The 25793-nt window shown below is 46.8% G+C and overlaps 1 pseudogene; it reads right to left on the reverse strand.

Annotated features, from left to right (window-relative positions):
- Positions 1 to 1107: 1107 nt before the first annotated feature.
- LOC136646705 (5S ribosomal RNA) lies at positions 1108 to 1226 on the reverse strand (annotated as a pseudogene).
- Between the last annotated feature and the right edge of the window lie 24567 nt (positions 1227 to 25793).

Below are 25793 nucleotides of genomic sequence, written 5' to 3' on the forward strand. Positions count from 1 at the left end.
CTCCCTAGTTAGCTTTCCAGCTAGGCTTGCTATGGGGCAGCTTACCAGGAGATAGTGGGGAGCAGGCAGGCTGTTTTCCAGTAGCATTGGGAACACAGGGCACCAAGAGATTATAAAATGGCACTGGGGAAAGAAGACAGCAGACACGAACCTGCCCTCAGTGGTTGTATATTTGGTGCTTATTGGCAAGGGAAAACACTGCTAAATGCACATGGTCCAAGGAGTATTAAGGAATTTTTTACATACACCCACTCAACATCTCTCACACATTTGCACACGCAAACACATGCACAGCTCCCTTGCACACCTGTGTGCTGTGATCAGTTGGTAGAAGTAAGGTGGAAGCTTGCCTACAGTTCATCTTCCTCCCCATGCCACAGATAGTTTCTTAAGAGCCATGAGGTCAAGACTGCTTTTGCCAGCAGACTGTTCCTCAGCTGATGCAAGGCTAGTTAAGTTGCAGGGGTCTGTGCTGAAGGAGACACTGATGTGGCTTGTAACTGTATCGAGGGCATGTGTAATTTGTCATATTTTTGTATGATCAGAGGTGGAAGTGGCCAAACATGTTAGACAGAACGTCACCTGAGCAATAGCTGCAAATGAAAAGTGCATTGAAACTCATGTTCCTGCAAAATACATTTATTACATTTTACCAAGTAAGTTTGTTTGGACGTCACACTGTCATAAGTTTTGTGCTGGTGCAGAATTCAAGCTGATTTCCTTGAATAAATGCTCCTAATTATCTGTTAACTTTCTGTTAACATAAATGTCTACTTTCTTAATTATGATGCTTTGCATTTGTTGACAGAAACACGTGGCTGCCCTCTGACCAATACTTTTGAAAACTGAGTTTGGCTTTTTGGAGAAGAATGCTAATGTTTTCACGGTTAATGGATGACCTCCTGGCATCTTCTATTCTTTAACTATTCTGTAAGGCCATTCTCCTTGAATGACATTGATCTTATTCTCCAAAATCTGCTGGCTAATAAAAAAAAATAATAATTAGAAAAAGGTCAGAGCTTTGCTTGGCAGTTTTGATTTGTAAGCAATTGCAGAGTCACAGGTGGACATGGTTGGCAACCTTCAGTCTCGAAAGACTATGGTATAAGCCTACAGCACCCAGTATTCCCAGGCAGTCTCCCATCCAAGTACTAACCAGGCCTGACCCTGCTTAGCTTCCAAGATCAGATGAGCTTGGGCATGTGCAGGGTAACAGGTTTGCAAATCAATGCTCTCACTTAATATGACTTAGGGCACAAGCCTAACCAGGTCTACTTAGAAGTAAGTCCTATTGTGTTCAATGGGACTTACTCCCAGGAAAGTGAGGTTAGGATTGCAGCCTTAGGTATGTTTTTAAACAAAATATGTTGGTCAAATACTGCAATTAAAAGTACAAAAGAAAAAAAATGACACTATCTGGAATCATCTTGCACTGCAAAACATCTACCCACTAAAAGTGATTTAGAGTTAATGAGTGTACATTAGGGAAAAGCAGGACTGAGGTGGCAGGTCCGACCCTGACCTCTGTATATTCATTTGAAAGTCAGAATAGAGGCTGCAATTAGTCATGAAGGAGGACAATTATGTTGATGCTAATTGACTAGAGACTCATGCCAGAAATTCAGATTGATTTTAAAAAGTCGTTTTACTCAGCTTTGAGTGATGGGCAACAAAGGGTCAAAGAGAATTAGGACTAGATTTCTAAGTGAACTAGGAAACCTTTTATGAAGGTGGACTGGATTAGATGGTCCTTTGTCTACAGACTCCTCTTTGCGCCACGAGCAGCACGCTCAACCCATTTACCAGCATGTTGGCACTTGTTATTTATATAATGGGGGCAGTTCATTAAAACAGCACACATGCTCGACATACATGCTAATACTACTTTAAGGGCGCAATCCTACCCTGTGCTGGAACAGGCAAGCCAAGAGGCTTGTGCTGTATCCAGTGCAGGATAGGAGCACGAGGTGGCTCAGTCAGAGGCAAGGATAAACTTTCCCTTTCTCCTGAGGTGGCACAAGTCCGAGGAGAATGGAGTGGCTTTATGCTGCTCCAAATTCCCCGGGGGTTGGGATCTAGCATAAGTGCTGGATCCCACCGCCTCCCGCTCCCCCCACCCGCCCCTGTTACCGCCCACCACCTGCCCTCCCCCCGCCCAGGAACACCTTCCTCCTGCCCCCTCCCTGTTCACCCCAGAGCCTTGTGTCGGCTCAGCCAGGCTGACACAATCCTCACCAAGGATGCCAACGTGGAGGTGTGTCAGGTGGAGGCGCACCTCTGAGCACTGGCCCAGCTTCCTCCCGAGCAGGTGCAAACATGCCTTATGGCATGTTTGCGACCCTCCTGGGCTGACACAAGGGACTTGCACTCAGGATTGCGCCCTAAATGTAGTAACTCATACTTGTGAATGCTTATTAGTGAAAAACAGTCTGTTTAGTGAACTGGGCTTTTCCAGTGGAGTTATTTGAAGAGGTATACTCGAGCCTGTCCCATCTGAGGTGGCTGGCCAGTTGTTGCCCCCCTTACCCAATGATGTGCCAGCCTCTGCTCCTCCCACTCTCTATGGTTCTAGCTCAGCACTTTCCTCCCCTCCATATTTTCCTCTCTGCCTTCCTTTATCAATCTAGGGAGTGAAAGGAGAAAGACAGGCTGTGGAGGAAGGGAGATGCATAGAGGTAGCTGCCTTCTACCAATCTCCTGCCTGAAACAACAAGTTTGGTTGGCCTCGTGGATGGGCCAACCCTAAGTGTTCTCACAAAGGGCTGGTTCAGATGATACTTCTCTGTCTACCCCTATCTGTGCATTTATGAATCAAACTCACAGTGAGCACCTCATGCGCTTATCAGCATGCTGGCCTTTTTTACTCAATTGTGCCAGAAGCAGTTCATTGATTCACTGGAAAAGCCCTCCTCTTATAACTTACACTGGTTTAAAACAAACAAACAAACAAAAAGACTCCTGGTAACTATGCAGTTCACATGCAGACTGTCTCTAGCTCCTAAACCAGGGGTGTCAAACATAAGGCCTGGGGTCTGGAGGCGGCCTGCGGAAACTCTTTATCTGGCCCTCAGGTTCTCAGCTGCTAAGCACTGCTGAGGTGTTACTGCTGATAGGGCAGCTCACATGAAAATTGGGCTCTCCCATTTCTTGAAATATGATCAGGATTTGCATATTTTCTCTTCTGTCATTTGCAGCTAATGAGTTCCTAAATGAGAAAAAGTGCTTATTTTTTGTTATGACCTGTTTAATGACATCACTTCCTGCTTAATGACATTACTACTGGCCCTCAATAGGCATGATGAATGCTATTCGGCCCTCTGTATCGGTGGTGTAGCTGGAGGGGGCGGAGAACTCAGCCTGGCAGGGAGGTGGGCGAGTGGCCCCTCCCTTTGGAGCCATTCCCGGCGGGGGGGGGGAAACGGAGCCGTTTCACCCCCCCCTCCCGTCCGGGAATGGCTCCAAACGGAGGGGCCGCTCGCCCACCTCCCTGCCAGGCTGAGTTCTCTGCCCCCCTCCAGCTACACCACCGCTCTGTATGAAACAAGTTTGACACTCCTATCCTAGACCATCTGGACCATTTGGACTGTTCAGGCAATGGGAAAGATTGTACAGGCCCAATCACTGTACTCACACAGTCTTCTGCTGCAAAACTGAAAGGCTTCCCCCAGTTCCCTCACACAGCTTCTCATCCTGGGGCTTTTAAACAGGCCATCTACAATAAAGCTGTTTGCATACCAGGCAAAAATCCAGCCTGAAATGTTAAAGTTTGACTGCATAGTGCTTTGTATCCCAGCAACAAAAACATACAGGCATTATTTATTGGCCTTCTATTCAATATCATTAATGCTGGCATTATAAAAAAAATTGACGTGGGAAGGAAAAGAAAATATTTGCTTGAAGCTTCAGCTTTTAGTGCTCCTGCTAAGCCTATAACAGCATGCAGAGGTGGGAGCATTAGCAGGAGGGCTTAAAGCATTTGCAGAGTAGCAATTCGTCAAATGCCAATAACATGCAGAAAGGAGCTTGTTTAGTCTTTAACTTTATGCCATTGTTTCTTATGTTCAGAGCAGAGGTTTACACTCAGGTCAGTATAATCCAGGGCTAAGAGTCTTCCGTGATCTCAAAATTGTATGAGATTGTGAACAAAAACTCAAAATGATGCCATCTTTCCAGTACTCCGAAGAACAGCATGTACTCCTGATGCCCTAGTGAGGGTCACTAAAATTAAACGGAAGCTGTAATAAGAAATTAGCGGAACCTAGGCCTAGGGACACAGCTGTGTCTTGCCAATAGCTCTTGCGAGGCTGCCCACCCTTACATGGGTAAGGATAATGTATGACTTTAATACTTCTGAGCTTCAGCCAGCTTCTGAGCAAAAGTGGGCAAAAAGTTGGCATCTCATTGCTGAGAGAAAAAGTAGTGTGAAACAGCCTTAAAGGGAATATTCTTAAGCTTAACTGTTTCGTTAGATTTAAAATAAAATATAATGATGAAAATATCTTGGAATTTTTATGTATCCAAAGCTGGAATTTTTTAAGTATCTAAAGAGCTGCATGCAGGCATAACACCCTTTGAGTCAATGATGGACCGCATACATGGTGGTGGTCCTGTAAGGTTATAATGGAGCTGCGCTTCCCAAATTGTGGGTCATGGCCCATTTTTATTGGGTTATAGATGGTGCCAGTTGTGGTGCCACAAAGCATTTTGGGGCGTTACCCAGCTGCCACTCCTTAATTTGCATACAGTGACAAATGCACCTAATGACACATTTTGTAGAACATATCCCCATTTTTGAGCAATGCATACCTGTGCATGGTTGCACGTATACTTCTTCTCTTCTTTAATCCTTAGCTGGTGCTTGCAGTGCAGATCATCTTCTCAGCCAATGTGCTGCTGTAGGTGCCGCTGGAATCTTTGTTTCATTCATGACATGCTTCCACTCTTGGCAATTGGCAGCAATATTTCTAGCCTTGTTGATGGTCCATCACTAGTTCCTTAGATCATCCTGGCTGCGAAAGGTGGGTGGTGGTCTCCCAGCCATGGTAACCAGAACAGGGAAACCAGGCAAGAAATAGCAAGGAACAAACTGCATATATCCAGAACTTTGGGCACTGTAATGGAAGATCAGAAGATCATCAGGTGGATGCTGTGGTATTGACAGCGATTCCATGTTTTGACAGCTGGCTGACAGCTCTGGGAAGGGCAGGGCTGGCTCCACAGCTATAATCAATCAAGGCCAATGGAGACCTGGTTGGACCCCTGAGCTTCATTTGACCTTGATGAGACTTTGAATGAGCTAATGAGGTAGCTCAAGCTGAGCTGCATTTGTACTTAATGGGACACAAAGGATAAAAGGCAGCTTCAGAAGGACCAAAGTAGCCAGACGCCAGACACTGACCCAGCCAGAAGCTGACCCAGAGGGAACCAGACCAAGAGGGCAACCTGACCCAGACCTACAGGAGAAAGGGACTGCCAGGACTCTGCTGGAGGACACAGAAGACTGGGAAGACTGGACTGTGCTTTGGAGACTGGATTGGACATGAACTGGAGGCTTCAGACCTTTACCCACTGAGTTAAGTGGAGTTTTGGGGAGGGAAAGCCTCTGGACAAGAGGACTTGCAGGGAGTGTCTGTATTCATAGCAATAAATTTGGGTAGTTGCTATAGATAAGGAGTTCTGTGTTCATTCCTTTGCACACCACAGCGGTTGTTCTAGAGATAAAGAGGGTGTTAATTAGCCAAAAAAGCGGGCATTAGAAGGGAGTTGAGATATTTGGATGGGACAAATTGGCATAGTCGGCAGGATTCAAAAATTAGGATAGAACAGGCACCTGAAGCAGGATGTCACTGCCTCCCTTGCTCTCTGCCTAGCAGCATGTAGTGGACATGTGATGGACTTATTCAGCAGGTGCAGATGTCTTCTCCTCTTCCAGCTGTGCTGGACTGAAAATGGAGAAGGGGATCAGAACAAGACACTGAGGAGACAAGAGTAATGAGTTAGACTAGAGCATTTTCCACCCCAGTCTTCTCTCCTTCTGCTTTTCTTGCTTCCTCCTTTTCAATTCCAGCATGGAAGGAGGTGTAACACTTTGCACCCTTCTCTTTTTTCTTAGCTGTATTGTAACTAGGGATAGCTCCCTAAGTTGCTAATTTGTGATGGGTTCCCAAGACATAACTTTGTGCTGGTAGCTTTCATGACTACAAGTCTTGGAATCCTAAGGTCTGCCCACCCTGCCTTGCAACACCTGTTATGTTCTCTTCTAGTGAAAGGAAAAATATAAGCAGTCAGAAAAATAGTGGAGGGGGAAGGGGACAGTGGAGGAGGAGGGGAAAGGGACTCAATTCCTTTCTTCCAGTTCCACAAATGTGATCCAGTTTCCCCTCCCACATCTACTTTCATCTAAAACAGGGGTACCCGAACTCCGGCCCGGGCGCCACTTGTGGCCCCTGGAGACTCCCAAGCCGGCCCTCAGGGAGCCCCCAGTCTCCAATAAGCCTCTGGCCCTTGGAGACTTGCTGGAGCCCGTGCTGGCCTGACGTGACTACTCTCAGCATGAGGGTGACTGTTAGACCTCTCACGTGAGCTGTGGGGCGAGGGCTCCCTCCAATGCTTGCTGTTTCATGTCTGTGATGCAGCAGGGGCAGTGAAGGAAAGGCTGACCTTGCTTTGTGCAAGGCCTTTTATAGGCCTTAAGCTATTGCAAAACCTTCATTTATTCATATAAGTTCCATCTCTAATATATTCATTTATGTAAATTTATTCAAATTTTAAATGTAAATTAAGTCTTTTTTCCCTTGCACCTGACACAGTGTCAGAGAGATGATGTGGCCCTCCTGCCAAAAAGTTTGGACACCCCTTATCTAAAAGAATCCTGTAGTAATATAATGATAGATGTCTCCGTGTCTAGTTTGGTTCTTAGATCTACCAGTCTCTTGGACTGAATGGTGTGGAAACTGTAATCTTCCTCTTCTGGGAAAATCAAAACACTCTTCCATTATTTTATTCCCTTGGGGAGAGATTTATCGTAGATACTCTCCTATATGTTGATAAGACGAGGGCAGGTTTTGAGCCCAAAATCATGGAATTTGCTATGACCCTCAGATAAGTCAGGGGTTTAACTTAGGGAGGTGTCTGACTATAATTTTGTCTGATTTTACCGTAGGCCAGATCCTGAAAAATGTCCAGTAATTGTTATCTAAGAACTGTACCATCTAATTTATTAAAAATAAAGTAAAATCATAAAATACATTTGTATTCAGTAGCTTTTTTAATTCTGGTCTCCACAACCTTTTTGTAAACACTGTCAGAGTATTAAGTGCACTGTAAACAACATACTAATAGAACAGTGGTTCCCAGCCTGAGGTTCATGTACCCCCAGGGGCACTCAACAGGACCTTTAGGGATACTTGAAAGAGAATGGAATAATGGCAGTGCTCCAGAATGCCTTGCAGGGCCAGCAAGGCAGGAAGGGAGGTAGCTAGTTGACTGTGAAAGCCCCACCAATAGTTAATTTTTGGTGATCAATTCATGTTTGAACCAGTCATTGAAGACCAGCACAGGAAAAAAACTAAAACATTAAAAAAGTGATCGATCACTCTGAATTTCTCAGGACATATCTGGTGCAAAACAGTGCAAAGGCAGAGTCTTCTGCTCTTAAGCCAGAAGCTCTACATATAACATACAACTTGGAACACAACTGGGAGTGTGCAATTCAATTCACAGCAGAGACAAGCAACAGCAAATGGCTGTGACCAAGTGCAGCTGCACATAGCTGAAACCCTATTTACTCAGAAGCAGACCCATTGCTTTCCCTGGGTGTTATTCCTAAGTAATGGTACTCTGAATTGTAGTTTGTGAGGCATTTGATGGGAGTGTTTCCACTTTCAGGGAGGTGCATCCTGCAGCTGCAACAAGCCCACCCTCACCTGGTCTGAGGGCTGTTTCCTCCTCTTGATTTACAGCAGGATCAAGGCTGTCAGGGGAGTTTCACTCTTAAAGAAGTGGGGTGATTCTGCCCTTTTCCTCTCACCCCCAACCCCACTGCTGGCTTAGCTTCACTGCCATCTTTTCCTGGGAGTAAGCCCTATTGACAATGGAATTTACTTCTGAGTAGGCATGCACAGGCTTGGGCTCAAAGGCTGCCATCCTATGTGCACTTTCCTGGGAGTAAGCCCCATTGATGACAGGCATGAGATGTGCTCCAGGCTCCTGCTCCCCTTTCCTGTCCTTTCGAAGACTAGCAGGGGCAGAGGAGGAGGAATGCCTGATTGCCTGGGGATACTACAGAAGCAAGCATGCTCTCCTAAAAGCTTACTACATAAGCAGCTGTTGCAAGTGCTTCCTAGCTCCTGCCAGCATGCAGCTAAGATCTCTGGCTAAAATACCTGTTGCTGCAGAATAATTCTACTCTGCTTTTCCTGTGTTTTGCATCTTTGCAAGGTCTCCAGGACTCTTCCAGTGAAAAGGACACACACACACACACACACACACACACACACACACACACACACACACACACAGGGAGATTGCTTCTCTCTTTCTCACAGATGCTTCTCCCCACATCCACAAATGCAGGGACTTTACCCCTCCAGTCCAACTTCATTGGTGAGGATAGGGGGAAATGAGGTTAGCAAGGAGGTCTGCAAAAAGTTTTGCAAAGGGGAGACTGAAGTGTGACTGTATACAGTAAGGGGAGAGGTGGAGAGGAAAGCAATAGGAGGGAATAGACTGGGAGCCCAATCCTAGGCATGCCTACTCAGAAGCAAGTCCCTTAATAGTCAGTGGGGCTTACTCCCATGAAAGCGAGGCTAGGATTGTAGCCTTAACTGTTTTAAGTGCTCTCTCTCTCTCTCTCACACACACACTCACACACACAAACTTTTCCTTTTATAAAAGTTAACTCTTCCTCTCCCCCCCCCCCAGTACAACTTCATCAGTGGTGAATGATTATGGGGAGAGGGGCTAGCAAGCCTCAGCTTTGCAACAGAGAGTTTAAAGTTTGGATTCAATAAGGGGGAGGGGGCAAAAACAAGAAGGAAAGAGGAGATGGACTTACCTTTTCAATGGCTTGAGAAACAAAGGTACAGCTTTCTGCAGGCTTCCCACCTCTCTTTAAAAAAATCACTCTACCCCATTCCCCACCCTGTCCAACTTCATCTGTGGGGAGATGAGAAGGGGGTTAGCAAATTGGGCTTTCCAATGGAGTGCTTGAAGTTTAAATACAGTAGGAAGGGGGGAAGGGGGAACAAGAAGGAAAGAGGAGATGGACTCAGCTGTTTCAAATGACTGCTTCTCCCTCGCTCAGATGCCCCCTCCCACACACAGCTCATTGTCTCCTGCTCTGTCTTGGGTGCTGCTCCAGAGATGCCTCCATTGGCGCTGGTGCTGAGCAAGGGGGGCTGCTGATGGCTGCAGTAGCAATTGCCCTGCCCTACACTTGGAGCTTCTGCAGCTGGGCAACAGCCTGAAGGAGCATGTGGAACACACCTGCAGGCAGCTGCAAACACTCAGCAGCAGCCCCAGCCTCCTCTCAGCAGAAGATCACTTGCTCTCTCCCTCCCACAATAGTGATTGGTTGGCTGGCTAACTTGCCTCCTCCCCACCCTCGCTGCTTACCTGCCCCGGAGATAAGGCGGGGCAATGATTCAGGCTGCTTTTCTGGGAAGAAATTTTTTGCCTTATAGGCGAGTATCTACGGTAATTTAAGAGAAAAAAAATACCTGTTTATATTTCTGTCATCTGCTTTTCCAGCGAGCTCAAATGAATTAAGGATGTTTCCATTATATTTTTGGCTCTCTCACTAGCAGCTACAAATTAACTGAACGGTTTAGCCAGGTGTTCTTTTAAAGAAACTCCCATGTTAAGAATTGCTGCTCACATTCTCAAGCATCTGTGATCACAAGGTTGAGAGGGTGTTGTTGCTTTGCTGGTTGAGCCAGCTCATTAGTTAGATAGTTGGTAATGACTATAAACAGTTACTTGAGATATTAGTTCTTATTATTTCCACTTGAAGCATAAAAAAGGCTGAACATGTGGGAGGAAACTCTAAATGACTGGCAGCCCAAGCCTGAGCTGCCTGGTGCTCAGGGCTGCAGAGGTGCCAAAAATATCTGCTGCTGTATCCTGCGCACTAACCAAGCAGTGCCAGCGGCTCCTCAGGAGAAGGGGACTTTTATCCCCTTTCCCCGACCAAGGCAGATAACCCTGCAGTGGGGCTACTTGATTCTACGGTGACCCAAGGGCCCAACAGGGAGGCTCAGGATCCAGTGGATCCAGATCCCGCTTCCCTCCTGCCCCTCTCCCTCCACCCAGCATGCCTCTTCCCCACCTTCTGTCCACCTCCCTCCACCCTGGAATGTCTTCTCCCTGCCCCCCCACCTCTCCAACACCCAGTGGTCCATGCAACTATGGAGCAGCAGTAGTCTACTAGCACTAGCCCAGCACTCGCCAGTGCTGAGCTAACACCGGTGCTGAGGGCCGAAGACGTGTCTTATGGCACATTTGTGACAGTGCACTCTGGCTGTAAGGTGTGGGTGGTAGGAGTGCTGGGAGGAGGTGTAACAGGATGAGCCATGGCAAGAAGGGGCAGGGGATGGGCAGATCAGATCATGGGAGGGGAGCGGGATCAGTGGCAGCAATACATTTCATATCCTATCCTCCCTGAGCCTGAAATTCTGACACAGCTCCACTCAGCCGTGCGCTAGTGAATTAGAAGGCACATGCCTGTTTGTGTAGGCTGTGCGCCTTCTGTCCTGCAATGGGTCTCTTCAAAATTGCTTTAAAAATTGCTGGTGCAAGTCTGAGGAAAGAAAGGGGGCAGGTAGAGGGAGACCAGACTGCAGCTTGTGCAGTCCTTCTGCCAAATTTCCTCTTTTTTTTGGAGGGAGAGGCACAAGTACAAGAAATGCAAGAACCCTACCTTTTTTCATTTTGACTTCCTACTTATTCAGCCATCATCCTAATGTAGAAAAAAATGCATTTTCAGTCATGCTTTTGGAGTTTCAAACATATGCTTTATATAGTTCAGTGGTCTCCAAGCTCATTTCATTGCCCCAGTTATCCTCAGATCGTCTCTTTTATTTCCAGTGTACAGAAATGGAAATCAAAGAAATACAGCTTGCTCCAGGCTGCCTGTTTAGCCCGTGGCTTCCCAAGGATTCGAGCATGTTCCTCCATGGTTCAAATAAAATATTCTGCTTATTGGATTCCACTGGCATTGAATTACGAAGGTTAATTATTCGTCATGTGGAAGAGAACCACGGGGATGGTTGCTCCATTCATTTCAATAGCTGTGGCTGAGTAAGGTCAAATAGAAGAGCAGCATATTCCTTATGGCTTCTCAATTTTGATTTGGATTTGCACCAGGTCAGTTCTGTTCGCTGAGTGAAGGACGTAAAGTGACTTTAAGGGCTAAAAAATGAGAAAACATTTTTTTGTGGTGCAATTTTGTGGTGTTGGCAGGCAGCTGAATCCTAACCGATGCCAGTGCAATGGTGCCAGCACAGCAGTGCTGCATTCTGTGTTGAAACTGAGCAGGCTGAAGGTCTCCTTCAGGAAGGGGACATTTGTCCCCTTGCCCTGGGAAAAGCCCCAGCCTTTTCCCTGAGATGCCTGCACAATGGATCTACTAGGGCATGTGCCTTCTAATTTACTGGCACATGTCTGAGTCAGTGGTGTTGCTAGGGAAGTGTGGGGGGTGCGGGCCGCACCAGGTGACACACATAGGGGGGTGACATGCACTGGGGAAGATGATGCGCTAAAATCACGGTGGTTAGGAATAACACCATCATGTTATAGGCCATTCTTTTGTGCTGTCACAACATGCGTTTCATCACATTTGTGACACTGCGCGGTCACTGCACCGGTACAAGAAGATAATAGGATTGTGCTGTTAATCTCGCAACATATTCTTGATGGTATACTATGAACTAGATATGGTTAAGCCTAAAGGCACTTGTTTCTGCTCACGTACATTGTTCAAGGTTTCAGTGTCTTCTGTAGTCAGCTTTAAGTGTTCAGATACAAACCAGTGCCTTGAATTTTAAGCAGTTTCCCCACCCCCAAACAATTCCCCTTCCAACTTGGAAGTCTTCTAAGCTGCCAGAAATCTTTGCAAGATGCACAATGAACATTTAATTCCCCGGTGTTTAAACCACTTGGTTTATTATCTCATTGCCAACTAAATTTTGTTTATGGCTTGATTAAGCCATTTCTGCCCAACATTGCATATATGCAACAGGGATCAAATATGTACACCTGTGGGCTGGGCAGAAATGGGTTAAAATAAGATCTCAAGGGTACATTCAGAACATTAGTTTGAGGCATATAGTGCTTGCACTCCTTTCCAGGGAATCAAACAATACGTTTTATGTATAAACAAATAGTTTGATTCCCTGGAAAGGAGTGCAAACACTATGTGGCAAGATGTGGCAAGAAGATCCACTATCTGAAATGGCACAGAATACCTTATCCTCTGCTGCATCTTGAATTTTTGCCATTTTCTCCTGCTTGTTCCCACCTGGCTGTGTCCAAATACACAAGCTGGGCAAAACATTTTGGGAACAGAATGAAGTGCAGGGTGAGGTGGCTAGGTGAGCAGGGGGCCAGAGAAGGGCAGCAGGCAGACATAGATATCAGGCATCCCTCATCAGTTCACTGCCTGATCCAGCCCACTACTGGAAATGCCCATAAGTCCATCTCATGGCTGAGTCAGCCTTGTATATAATGGATATAACACTTCTGATTTTCAAAGTGCTATAAAACTTTCACCTTGAGAATGATCCTGTGAGGGGGATCACTAACTCGTATTTTGCAAATGGGGAACTGAGATAGAAGTGGCTCATTCAAAACACACACAATCGTCTATAGAAGAAGTACTACTTACATTTGGGCTTCCCATACCCAAGTCCAATGGGGACTAGATTGGCTCTTAAGACATTCATAGTGTTCACAGTCCCATAGTAATATACGGACTAACAGCCCAATCCTAACTAAACACCCCCTCAGTGTGTAACTGGTCTGTGGAACTCCTTTCCATAGCATGTGGTGATGGCACCTGGCCTAGATGCCTTTAAAAGGGGATCGGACAAGTTTCGGGAGCAAAAATCCATTATGGGTTACAAGCCATAATGGGTATGTGCAACCTCCGGATTTTAGAAATGGGCTACTTTAGAATGCCAGGCGCAAGGGAGGGCACCAGGATGCAGGTCTCTTGTTGTCTTGTGTGCTCCCTGAGGCATTTGGTGGGCCACTGTGAAATACAGGAAGCTGGACTAGCTGGGCCTATGGCCTGATCCAGTGGGGCTGTTCTTATGTTCTCCTGCTGATACAGTCATGCCAAAAGAGTGCATGCTGCATCCTGTAAGGGGCGGGGGCAGTTCCAGAGGCCTCTTTGAAGTAAGGGAACTTTTGTTCCCTTACTCCAGGGTAACCTGGCACTGCCCAAATATGTTCCTCAGACCTGTGCCAGGCATTTTGTCAGGCACAGATCTAAGGAGGGTAAGTGAAAGGGAATAGGGAAGGAACAGGGATAGCATTTCTTCTCTCTCTCTCTCTCTCTCTCTCTCTCTCTCTCTCTCTCTCAAATCTCTCTTTGGCTTCTTTCCAGGACTCTCTCTTCCTCTCAGCCTCAGGCCTCCCAGCCCCTTCCCAAAATCTGCTTGTTTTACAAGCTCAACAAAATGTAATTGTCATTGCATTAATAGAAGATGATGAAGGTGTGATATAGCTTAATTAACAAGTCCCCAGACTTCTCCATTACAATTAGAATCAAGAGGCATGTGAAAGGAGACAAATGGTAACAGAGGAAGGGAAAGGTAATGAAGGCAGGCATGTGATAATGTGTTCAGTGTGTGGAGCAGGCAAAATTCATGATGACTGAACACAACTTTGGTAAGGTTGCTTGAATGTTTCCTTAATGAGTTCACTGTAGAGACAATAAATCAAAGCATAGCTGTCACTTTATTATGCTATTAGATAATCTGGGATTATCTGGCGGTCTGTAGACAGCAATGGATTTTGACAACAGTGGAACAGTGGGGCTCATCAGGTTGAGGAGGGATTCTTCCCTTGTACTCACAGTACCAACTTTCTGGGCCTCAGGGTCATCTATCCTAACATGGGAAGGAATCTGTTGCCTCAGTCTGGTTTTTGAGAAGGGAGGGTATGGTGGTGGGTGGTGGTTGCTGTTCCTGCTGCTGTTGCTGTCACCATCGCCGCCATCGTCATCTCCACTGAACAGCCCTCTTCAGGTCTGTCTCCTCCAGCAGCTATGGAGACAGAGCCTTGCATTCTGCTACTTCATCATCACTGGCACTGGCTCAACCCTTTATACTCGGGCCTGCCTTCTGGGCATGTGTGGCCTCACTCCCCCTCCATGGGGGAGGCATAAGTAGTTGCAGAATCTGATTGTGCTCCCCCCCCCCCCCGCACTGGCTACGCTGATAGATGTCTGTCTAGGTGACCCTGCATGAAGCTCAGTGACAGTACCCAGGAGGGTAGAAGACCATTCCTGGGGGCTTGGTGGGCACAAGGGCAGAGGCAGCAATGCTGTTCCCAGACACCAACACTGTTTTCAATCACTTGAGGACACATTCAGTCAAGGGTCTGGAGGAACAGGCTGGCTAGCTAAGGACAAAAAATACCTTACTACACACTGCTCCCAAAGAAAGAGAGAGAAAGAAAGAAACTCTAAGCAAGTGTCATATTCTGTGGGTTTCTCTTTTCCCTCCAGAAGAATTTCTCAAGTCATTTGCAAGTTGTTAGCATGAAAATAACTCTTCTGTCAGGCGTCCATTCAAAACTAAAGTTCAAATTAAAAAGAAAAGAAAAAAGAAAAAGAAAAAGACATACATAAACCTGGAGTTCTGGTCCACAACTCATACCTATCAAATGCTAATGATACATACTTATCTAGCCCCAATCATCCTGGAGAACTGCATAAACGATGTATAATAATGAAAATCATTTCAACCAAATTGTGCCTTCTGTGCTGTCAAGCGGGACCAGTATATCATCCAAAAGAATGATGACAGTAACCCGTATTCCAGAAAATAAGGTTTTCGTTATGGAATTCAAAGCTCTGCATTTCTATATGTTGCCGTGAAAGAACACATTCTGAAATACTTTAGCAACTGGCACCTTGCAACAGGAGCTCCTGCAGAGCTTCAATACTGTATTGGTCAGCTAGAGAGAAGTGGGATGTGGGGAAGAAGAGTCCAGATTAATGGGGTTCCATAAGCACTGCGGCTGATGCACACGCTGTCCATTGCTATTTTTACAAATCCCAGTGTAGGGCTAAAGCTGTGCACATAGTAGATTTAACCCCAATAGAACTGCAGAGTTTAGGAGCTCCAACTCAGCAGCCTCCCATACATTTAGCAATGGTTCTCTATGCATGGAAACCTGTTCCTTGCATGGGTTCGTTACTTGATTGGGCAGGAATGTTGGGCAGGATGGGTCTCAGGCATTCTACAAAGCACCCACAAAACCTCAAATCTGGCCGATCTGACCTGATACATAAATGTACTGTACTTTTTAACTCCAAAATAATGCTGAAATATGGTACAGCAGCCTGTGTAATAAAAGCTTATTGATTCAATAACCATCCTGTTACAAAGCAAACGGGCAGCCCAATCCTATCCTGGATTGGAACAGGCTGGCTGGCTGTTCTATGTGCTGGAACAGGCTGGCTGGCTGGCTAGTGCAAGCTAGGGCTGGCAGTGGCACCAGTTGGGGCAAGGGTAATTGACTCCATTTCCCCCAGGTAACACGGCAACAGCCCGAATGGGACTACTTCCATCTGTGCCACCTAAAGAGGTGGCGCTGATCTGAGCAGCCGGACACTACACTGGGCTACCAGGGAGGGAGGTTAGGATCTGGCCTAAGTGCTGGGTCCTCGTTCCACCCCCCCATGTGGGCGGGTCCACCCACCCTGCCTCAGAATGCCCCCCCCGCAACACCTCCCACCACTCTCCCCAGACCCCTGTGTTGGCAGCCCACCATCAGTGCAAACATATGCTCCGTGGACTGCTGGGGCTGCATTTGGCTTTTGGAGGCTGGCACAAGTCCCCTGCTCTGGCCTCCTTGGTGACACACCTGGTGGTACAGAAGTGCCTTAGGGAAACCTAAGGAGACTTGTGCCTGCCTAGGGTGCACTTTGGATTGCTCTCTAAGTAATTCAAGGTATTTGCAATTACCTTTATTCAAAGTTTTTTTTCCTCCCTGGGATGCCCTGTTCCCTACCCAGATACTCCAGAAGTAATTTCAAGTGATCTTGAAATGGTAGACTACCAAGACTGTACTCTTATACTACTTTGCAACTTGAAGTGAGTGTCTTTACTGGCTATTATCCAGATATAGTTTTCAGACTGGATTTTATCTGAGCTTTCAGTGACATTAGGGCAAGAAGGATCTGTTTCATTGGAAAAATCTCTGATGTACAGATTTTTCAAGTAAGTAAGTCAAGGAGCTAGCACTATAACTTCAAATTCCCCAAGTTTAAGCTATGAAAAAGGTGGCACCTCTGTAAACATGAAAGTCACTTACTTGTTCAATCTCTTTATTTGAGGCAGAAACAAGTAAGAAACCTTTCCCTACTCCCTTTGTGAAGCTGTTTCCTTGTAACAATGTTTCCTTGTTTCCAATTTCCAGGTACCCACAATGCCCTTCCCCCCCGCACCTTCCATTTCACTCACACATCACTCTTTCCAATTTCCAGGAACCTACAATGCCCTCCCCCCCGCACTTTCCGTTTCACTCACACATCACTCTTTCCAATTTCCAGGAACCCACAATGCCCTTCCCCCCCGCACCTTCCATTTCACTCACACATCACTCTTTCCAATTTCCAGGAACCCACAATGCCCTTCCCCCCCCGCACCTTCCATTTCACTCACACATCACTCTTTCCAATTTCCAGGTACCCACAATGCCCTTCCCCCCCGCACCTTCCATTTCACTCACACATCACTCGTTCCAATTTCCAGGAACCTACAATGCCCTCCCCCCCACACTTTCCATTTCACTCACACATCACTCTTTCCAATTTCCAGGTACCCACAATGCCCTTCCCCCCCGCACCTTCCATTTCACTCACACATCACTCTTTCCAATTTCCAGGTACCCACAATGCCCTTCCCCCCCGCACCTTCCATTTCACTCACACATCACTCGTTCCAATTTCCAGGTACCCACAATGCCCTTCCCCCCCGCACCTTCCATTTCACTCACACATCACTCGTTCCAATTTCCAGGTACCCACAATGCCCTTCCTCCCCGCACCTTCCATTTCACTCACACATCACTCTTTCCAATTTCCAGGAACCTACAATGCCCTCCCCCCCACACTTTCCGTTTCACTCACACATCACTCTTTCCAGTTTCCAGGTACCCACAATGCCCTTCCCCCCCGCACCTTCCATTTCACTCACACATCACTCGTTCCAATTTCCAGGAACCTACAATGCCCTCCCCCCCACACTTTCCGTTTCACTCACACATCACTCTTTCCAGTTTCCAGGTACCCACAATGCCCTTCCTCCCCGCACCTTCCATTTCACTCACACATCACTCTTTCCAATTTCCAGGTACCCACAATGCCCTTCCCCCCCGCACCTTCCATTTCACTCACACATCACTCTTTCCAATTTCCAGGTACCCACAATGCCCTTCCTCCCCGCACCTTCCATTTCACTCACACATCACTCTTTCCAATTTCCAGGAACCTACAATGCCCTCCCCCCCACACTTTCCGTTTCACTCACACATCACTCTTTCCAGTTTCCAGGTACCCACAATGCCCTTCCTCCCCGCACCTTCCATTTCACTCACACATCACTCTTTCCAATTTCCAGGTACCCACAATGCCCTTCCCCCCCGCACCTTCCATTTCACTCACACATCACTCTTTCCAATTTCCAGGAACCCACAATGCCCTTCCCCCCCCGCACCTTCCATTTCACTCACACATCACTCTTTCCAATTTCCAGGTACCCACAATGCCCTCCCCCCCACACTTTCCGTTTCACTCACACATCACTCTTTCCAGTTTCCAGGTACCCACAATGCCCTTCCCCCCGCACCTTCCATTTCACTCACACATCACTCTTTCCAATTTCCAGGAACCCACAATGCCCTTCCCCCCGCACCTTCTGTTTCACGTTGGCGTAGAGCGTGACACCAGGGACTGCTTCCGACGGTGGGAGAGATCATTGCATCTCATTGGGCAGCTACCGCCTGCCTTAAGCTGGGCAGTCCCCAGTCAGTAAGGTGCTGCCTCGCCACGGTCCGTTAACCTCACGGGGTGCGTGGGGTTTAGGGTGAAAACCGACAAGCGGATCGACAACTCTGCACCATGCAACAGAAAACAGAAAACTCCTGCCCTAAAGCTGGGCACCTGGAACGTTAGGACAATGACACCTGGCTTCTCTGATGACCTGCAAGAAATAGACGACGCACGCAAAACAGCTGTCATCAACATGGAGCTGAGCAGACTGCAGATGGACATCATCGCCCTTCAAGAGACGAGGCTTCCAGATTCCGGATCTGTCAAGGAGAGAAATTTCTCATTTTTCTGGCAGGGAAAACCACCAAACGAAACCAGGGAACATGGTGTTGGCTTTGCAGTCAGAAATTCCCTGCTGAAGTCCATCATCCCACCTACTGTGGGAAGTGAAAGAATTTTGTCCCTGCAGCTCCAGTCATCAGCAGGACCTGTCACTCTCATCAGTGCTTATGCACTGACTTTGTCGTCTCCAGCAGAAGCCAAAGACAAATTCTGTGATGACCTGGCCACCACTATCAAGAAGATCCCTGTAAAATAGCCATTGTTCATCCTCGGCGATTTCAATGCTAGAGTTGGTGCTGATAACAGTTCGTGGCCCACTTGCTTAGGTTGGTTCAGCATTGGGAAGATGAACGAGAATGGCCAACGCCTGCTAGAGTTTTGCTGTCATCGTGGTCTCTGCGTCAGCAATACGTTCTTCAACACGAAGCCCCAACATAGAGTCTCTTGGAGACACCCAAGATCAAAGCACTGGCACCAGCTCGACCTGATTCTCACCAGATGCTCCAGCCTTCCCAGCACCAAGATCACACGCAGCTATCAGAGTGCTGCCTGTGACACTGACCACTCGCTGGTGTGCAGCAGAGTGAAACTGCAAACAAAGCGACTGTATCACACGAAAAAGGAAGGAAGACCTCGCATTGATACGAGCAAGACCCGGGATCAGAGAAAAGTGGAGGAATTTGCACGAGCGCTTGAGGAATCTCTTCCAGGCCTGGTCGATGCAAACGCATCCAACAGATGGGAACATTTCAAGAATGCCGTTTACAACACCGCCTTGTCCATATTTGGCAAGAAGACCAACAAGACAGCAGACTGGTTTGAAGCCCACTCTGAGGAGTTGACACCAGTAATTGAGGAAAAGAGGAGAGCTCAAGCAGCACACAAGACCTGTCCCAGTGAGCGCAACCTGCAGGTCCTCCGAGCTGCTCGCAGCAAAGTCCAGCAGACTGCCAGGAGATGTGCTAACGACTACTGGCTCCAGCTCTGCTCCCAGATACAGATAGCAGCTGACACAGGCAACATCAAGGGGATGTATGACGGTATCAAGCAGGCCCTAGGTCCAACACAGAAGAAAATTGCCCCTCTGAAGTGTGCCACAGGCAAGGTCATCCAGGATTGGGCGCAGCAGATGGAACGCTGGGTGCAGCACTACTCTGAGCTATATTCCAGGGAAAATGTAGTCACCGAAGAAGCGCTGAACAACATTGAGTGCCTGCCTTTGCTAGAGGAGCTTGACAGTGAACCAACCCTAGAAGAACTTCACGTGGCCCTGGACTCCCTTGCCTTTGGCAAGGCACCTGGAAAAGACAGCATCCCTGCTGAAGTCCTAAAGTGTTGCAAAGAGATCATCGCTACTGAGCTGCATGAAATCCTCTGTCTCTGCTGGAGAGAAGGTGAAGTACCTCAAGACATGAGGGATGCAAACATCATCACGCTGTACAAGAACAAGGGTGACAGGGGTGACTGCAACAACTACTGTGGCATCTCTCTCCTTAGCATTGTAGGAAAGTTGTTTGCCTGAGTTGCACTAAAGAGGCTCCAGGTACTTGCAGAGAGCGTTTCTCCAGAATCACAGTGCGGATTCCAAGCCAGCAGGTCCACCACTGATATGGTATTCTCCCTTAGACAACTGCAGGAGAAATGCAGGGAACAACGACAGCCACTCTTTATAGCCTTCATAGATCTCACGAAGGCTTTCGACCTGGTCAGCAGGGACGGCCTCTTCAAGATTCTCCCCAAGATCGGATGTCCACCCAGGCTCCTCAGCATCATCAGATCCTTCCACAAGGACATGAAGGGCACTGTTGTCTTCGATGGCTCCACATCAGACCCCTTTGACATCCGAAGCGGCGTGAAGCAGGGCTGTGTTCTTGCACCAACCTTGTTTGGGATTTTCTTCGCTGTCCTGCTGAAGCAGGCCTTTGGAACTGCAACAGAAGGCATCTATCTCCGGACCAGATCAGATGGAAAGCTCTTCAACCTCTCCAGACTGAGAGCAAAGTCCACAGTCCAGCTGAAATGTCTTCGTGACTTCCTCTTTGCCGACGATGCAGCTGTCACTACCCACTCTGCCAAAGATCTCCAGCAGCTCATGGATCGTTTTAGCAAGGCCTGCCAAGATTTTGGACTGACGATCAGCCTAAAGAAAACACAGGTCATGGTTCAGGATGTGCTCACCTCCCTGCATTACAATCTCTTCGCATGAACTGGAGGTTGTCCATGACTTTGTGTACCTTGGCTCAACGATCTCCGACACTCTTTCTCTCAATACTGAGCTAAACAAACGCATCGGTAAACCAGCTACCACGTTTTCCAGACTCACAAAGAGAGTCTGGTCCAAAAGAAGCTGACAGAACATACCAAGATCCAGGTCTGCAGAACTTGCGTCCTGAGTACACTTCTGTACTGCAGCGAGTCATGGACTCTCTGCTCACAACAGGAGAGGAAACTGAACGCTTTCCACATGCGCTGCCTCCGGCGCATTCTCGGCATCACCTGGCAGGACAAAGTTCCTAACAACACAGTCCTGGAACGTGCTGGAATCCCTAGCATGTATGCATTGCTGAAACAGAGACGCCTGCGTTGGCTCGGTCATGTTGTGAAAATAGATGATGGCCGGATCCCAAAGGATCTCCTCTATGGAGAACTTGTGCAAGGAAAGCGCCCTACAGGTAGACCACAGCTGCGATACAAGGACATCTGCAAGAGGGATCTGAAGGCCTTAGGGATAGACCTCAACAAGTGGGAAACCCTGGCCTCTGAGCGGTCCGCTTGGAGGCAGGCTGTTCAGCATGGCCTTTCCCAGTTTGAAGAGACACTTTGCCAGCAGTCTGAGGCAAAGAGGCAAAGAAGGAAGGCCCATAGCCAGGGAGACAGACCAGGGACAGACTGCACTTGCTCCCGGCGTGGAAGGGATTGTCACTCCCGGATTGGCCTTTTCAGCCACACTAGACGCTGTGCCAGAACCACCTTTCAGAGCGCGATACCATAGTCTTTCGAGACTGAAGGTTGCCAATACAGAATATTATTGATAACTGTGGGCATGCATCGCAACCTGTGGGATGGGCTAGTCATCTTTGCAAAGGATAAAAAGCATAAGTGACATCTAAATTAACCAACACTCATGAGGGTTCAAAACACTATTACAATGTCTTGTTTATCTTAATACTTTAATCCTGTCAAAAGTGACAGTTCCCTATTTACTGGATTACTGAATAATCTAACATATTGTTTATTAAGCTGTGTCCCTCAGTGGTATTTTCATGCCTCTAAAAGTTTCCTTCTGCTTTTAGAATGTTTATTACCAAGCCACTGGCTGTCTAATGAAATTTTTAGCACCAGACAGGCCAAGGGAATCTATCAGTGAAGGGTTAACATGACTCAGGCTACAATCCTATGCACACTTTCCTGGGAGCAAGCCCCATTGAACATAATGGGACTTACATTTGAGTAGACCCACTTAGGATTGGGCTGTCACTCAGATAGAAAAGACAAAAAGAAGTTTTTTCCCCCCTAGTTTACCCTTACTGTATCTCAAAATATATATTATTTAAATCCATTGAATAGCTTTTACAGGAGGGTGCCTGCTGCTGCACCATAAGAAGTGGTGCTGCAGTCAAACAGCCTGACAGCATCTCAGTCACTTCAAGCAAGTAGAGTCAAAGCTGATGAGAGTTAGGAAGAAGAGTGAGATGACAAGGAGGCCTGGCTTTGTTGCAAGGTGATGAAGACACTTCCTCTCCTGTCGGAGCTAGCACTCCCCACTCCCACACAATAGCACCCCACTATTGCCATTGTGACCCATAGCTTACGGCAGTGCCAACCAGCCTGAGGAATTCAGGAATTGCTGGTCTCCCTTCCAAATCAGTTTCATTTGCCCTCAGTGATGTCAGCACACAACCAAAATGAGTTCTGTATATATCAGGGGTGCCCAAACCCCGGCCCTGGGGCCACTTGCTGCCCTCGAGGCCTCTCAATGCGGCCCTCAGGGAGCCCCCTGTCTCTAATGAGCCTCTGGCCCTCCGGAGATTTGTTGGAGCCCACGCTGGCCTGACGCAACTGCTCTCAGCATGAGGGCGACTGTTTGACCTCTCGTGTGAGCTATGGGATGAGGGCTCCCTCCACTGCTTGTTGTTTCACGTCTGTGATGCAGTAGCGGCAGCAAAGGAAAGGCCAGCCTTGCTTTGTGCAAGGCCTTTTATAGGCCTTGAGCTATTGCAAGACCTTCATTCATTCATATAAGTTCATCTTTAATATATTCATTTATGTAAACTTATGTAAATTTATTCAAATTTTAAATATAAATTAATTCTTTTTTTCCCTGCCCCCGACAGTGTCTGAGAGACGATGTGGCTCTCCTGCCAAAAACTTTGGATACCCCGGTATACATGGTCATGATGTCATAATCTTGTTCACGATTTATCCCTGAATGGCTTTAATTACCCAAAGAAGGAGCAAGAAGCCCCAATCATGCAAAAAACAACAACACCGAATTAGCAGCAGCTAGAAGAAAGGAGAATAGGCCCAAGAAGAGACAACATTAATCAATCAAGGGTTTGGAAGTAAATGTTTTGATCATCCCTCTCACCTGAAAGCTTTTTTTCAGCCTCCAAATCAAAATGGAACAGCTGTATTTAAAAAGCAGCAGCAGGGAGTTGGGACAACACCTCCCCATTAATCTTCTTTTCCTTCACTGGCAAGTTTCCTGTATGAAGAACTTGCATGGAGAACTGAAGGACAAATGAATCCTTTTTGCATTAACTTTTGTTTCTGGAAAGTGCCTGATATTCTTTCATTCACTTTCCCCCACCATCAAGGTGGAACACTTAAATAGCACTTGATGCTATGTGATGGGGTGATATAAAGAAATTTGACCTTCCGTTTCTGGAATGAAAGACTTTATCCTACACTGCAAACATTGCTTTCCATCTGGAAGAGTGCTCTCAAACCTCTTTCTCCAAAAGTTTGACCAAGAATGAATCATGGATGAGACAGGAATTGAGTTTTGAGTTCTGTTTTGTTTTTTGTGGCCTTCAGACAATAGATTGACAGATAAAATCCATAGGCCTTTTTCAAATGTTAGCTAGTTCCAGCATTCTTTCATTGCCTCAGGGCCCAATCCTATCCAATTTTCCAGTGCTGGTGCAGCCATGCCAATGGGGCATGCACTGTTTCCTGTGATGGGGAGGCAGTCTTGGAGGCCTCCTCAAGGTATGGGAACATTTCCCTTATGTTGGAGTTGCAATTTGGCTGCACTGGGGCTGGAAAGTTGGCTAGGATTGGGCCCTCAATCATTTATCAATTTTTTAATTATACCTGTTTTATTTTATGCATCTGTTTTGCTCACAAATGTGGTGTATCTTGCATATGTGTTGGGCAATACATGTATGGTTCATTCTGAGCGAGAAAATACCTCATCTAATAGCCAATCATTCCGCAGGCATTGACTATAAATGCTTGAGGACTGGTCTAGAGGGTAGAGCCTCCATTAGCCCGAAGATAACATCAGAAGGTTGCCAGTTTGAGGACACTGGCAGCTCCCTGAACAGCTTAGAATGGCAAGACCTTGAAGAAGCTGACAAGCCAAGCTGAGTGATTGCACCTGCTCTTGGTGTGAGCAAGAAGCGTCTTGGCTGCCCTCCATGTGAGAGATGGAGCTGCTTGTCAGCCTGCGTGGGAGAACTGGAGGCCAGAAGTGAGACCAAACCAGGAAGATCCATTCTGAAATGTTGTTGGTTCTTGAAAGAGAGAACCTCTATGATGGTAAAAATCCCCTTGAGGGATTTAGAAATGCCTGCCTATGTAAACAGCCTTGAATAAAGTCAGAGGAGTAATCTGATAACCAGAAAGGCGGTATATAAATACCTAGTTATTAACTTGAGCAGGCCTCACTTGGTTCCAAATTCAGACAAAGTAAAAACTATGACAGAAATAAAAAGTGAAATATCACAAAAAGCAACCTTGAAGGGGTTTTCTCAGGATACTTACGCATCTCAGCAGGAGAATGTCACTCAATTGCCCAGTTGTGCTCAATACAATTTCCTGACTCCCCACAAGGTGTAGTCACAAGGTAAGTTATTTATTCTTTGTGATGTGCTTGTGGCTGCTGGGGCAATTGTGGCAGGGGAACCACCTCCTGTGTCTTGATACCACTTTTAGAAATGGACTTTAGTTTCTAGAATTGTAGACAAGTATGTAACTAGACAAGCATGCAAGGACCTTGTTTTTTGTTTTTTTTTTACCATTTGGAGGAACTTTCTTTTCTTCGATGTGTGAAAGCCATGTAATTCCAATTTTCTAACAATAACTTTTTTTTTTTTTACAAAAAGCAAATTATTTTCCTGCATTGGTCTGTCTGTGGATTTATATCCTCTAAGTCTATCTGCATGTAACAGCTCTGTTTGTTCTGCTCAAAAATGATAAGAAGATATTTTAGAAATTGAGATAGCCCCAAATGCCTAGGAAAGTCAAGGTGATTTTTCTGAGTATTTTAATAAATGTTTTGAAGCTTTCCGTTGCAGATGTTGGTGTATGAGGATAGTAAAGTGTTAGAAGATGGTAAAACCTGCTTGATCCTGGGTTTCCCCACACCTCACCCACAAATATGAAAGACAAAGGGCCCAATCCTATAGTTTATCATGTGATGTTGTTCTTAGAGCTCTGCTGGTGCTGATTGCTGAAAAGCAGTCGGTGCCAGTTGTAAAAGGTGATCTGACAGCACTCGAGTCAAGAGTGCTGCTGGGAGCACCAGCGGGAAGGCCTGCTCCTTTCTGCCCACTTTGGCATGTCTCCTGCCTCTCACCAGAGCAGGGAAGTCGGAGAGAGAGGTGGGAAGGGGTGGGGGGGGGGAGGATGGAATGGGGACAAGGAAGGGATGTAATGGGGCAGGGACGGGAATGGGCAGATCGGGTCTGGGAAGGGGGCAGGGAGTATACAAACAGAAAGAGGCAGGCAGGGAATTAGAGCAGCATTCATATCCCCGTTCCTGCTTCTCAGTACTACAATACAATATACTGTACTTGATTAGACAAAATCTCTCCCCATTCATTCCATACAGGTGAAGGGAAAGAACTGCCCCTACTTCTTGCCTACCTGGTGTCACAAGCAGAATCAAAATGAAATGCTGAAATTCACCCCATATGAAATCCACTACTTGTCAGCCAGTTATGCACAATCAATTTCCCAGATACAATCTACCTTCATTTTATCTCTTTATAATGTAAACGCA

The sequence above is a fragment of the Tiliqua scincoides genome, chromosome 3 (assembly GCF_035046505.1).
Source record: "Tiliqua scincoides isolate rTilSci1 chromosome 3, rTilSci1.hap2, whole genome shotgun sequence".
In the NCBI taxonomy this organism is placed as follows: Eukaryota; Metazoa; Chordata; class Lepidosauria; order Squamata; family Scincidae; genus Tiliqua; species Tiliqua scincoides.